Source organism: Setaria italica, chromosome IV, assembly GCF_000263155.2.
Source record: "Setaria italica strain Yugu1 chromosome IV, Setaria_italica_v2.0, whole genome shotgun sequence".
Taxonomy (NCBI): domain Eukaryota; kingdom Viridiplantae; phylum Streptophyta; class Magnoliopsida; order Poales; family Poaceae; genus Setaria; species Setaria italica.
This window is the reverse complement of record NC_028453.1, coordinates 5,523,682-5,525,420: the sequence shown is the minus strand read 5'-3', so window position 1 is coordinate 5,525,420 and position 1,739 is coordinate 5,523,682.

The window sequence follows — 1,739 nt, the reverse complement described above, 5'->3', positions numbered from 1 at the left end:
CACCGGTGACTTCACGGAAAAAACAGTAGGACATTCCAGAGAAGTAGACTCCGGTGAGAGCACATCAGCACGATGAGCGGGCGAGGAGACTACAGGGGGGCCACTTGAGGAGGTGCTAGACGTGATAAAGGGGTGATAGCAATAGAAGTATCAGGTAAAATTAAGAAGGAGAGGGGATCGACCAAAGACACCGGGGAAACATCAGAAGAAGGACGAGGATAGAAAGGATGAGATTCATCAAAAATAACATCTCGAGAAATCCGCATCCTACACTCAACTGGGTCCCAACAATGATATCCCTTATGCTCAGAACTATAGCTGAGAAAAACATACTCGACAGACTGAGCAGTCAGCTTCGTGCGCTCACGAGGTGCAAGAAGCACATAGCACACACAACCAAAGAGACGAAAACTAGAATAGTCAGGCGCCTTATTTAGAAGACGCTCAAAAGGAATCTCACCATGAAGTGCAGAAGAAGGTTGAATGTTAGTCAAATAAGTGGTTGTACATACAGCCTCAACCCAAAAGTGAGGCGGAACAGAAGAAGCAAGCAGAAGAGCACGAGCAGTCTCAAGGAGATGACGATGCTTGCGTTCGGCCACACCATTCTAAGCATGGGCGCCAGGACAAGAAAACTGAGCAAGAGTGCCCTGCTCAGAGAGAACCTGACGAAGGGCTACAGAAAGATACTCGCCTGCAGAGTCAGCACGAAAGACACGAATAGAAGTGTCAAAATGAGTGCAGATCATAGAAGTAAAAGACTTGTAGATGGATAAGGCCTCGGTACAATGTTTCATAAAATCAATCCATATATGACGAGAAAAAACATCTATGAATATAATATAGTATCGATGTCCCTCTTTAGAAACAAAGGGAGCAGGACCCCAGACATCCGAATGAACAAGATCAAAAGGATGTTGTGACACAGACTCACTAGAATGATAGGGAAGCTGACTTTGCTTGCCCAACCGACAACCCTGACACTGAGCTAAAGACTCATGACCTGAAACAGAACCTAGAAGACCACGACGAATCAAACTAGATAGATGGGAGCCACATAGATGACCCAAGCGATGATGCCACTGATCAAAAGATGCGGTCGACGAAGCAGCCAAAGCGGAGCCAACTAGACTGACGGGCGCAATGGAAGGAAGACGAAGCCAGTCAAGCTCCCAAAGATGTTGAGAATCACGACGACGAGGGCTAGTACCAACTAGCTGACCCGTGCGACGATCCTGAACATAATAAAAATCAGGATCAAGAATGACACGACAGTCATGATCAGTAAGCTGACCAACGGACATGAGCTGCATGGTCAGATCGGGAACATAAGAAACATCAGGGACATGAAAAGAGTCAGATAGGAGAGTGCCATGCCCGACAACAGGAAGAGAAGAACCATCGGCTGTATGAACAGTAGGAGAACCAGGTGGAGACCGTATGAAAGAAAGACAGGTGCAATCAGGAGTCATATGAAAAGAAGCACCAGAATCAAGAATCCATGGACAAATACCTGGAGTAGACGTGGAAGGTGATCCCAAAGCGGAATACTGCGAAGCAGCAGCAGAACCTGTAGGTGCAGAGGGCTGAGTCACAGAACCCGCAGCGCCTGGTGATGTAGAGGTAACAAGGGGACTGAGCAACCTGATGATCTCCTGTGTCTCAGAACCAGCAGAACTCCTCTGAGGACTTCCAGAACCAGAACCACCAGTAGCACTAGCACCCAACGAAGAATGAGC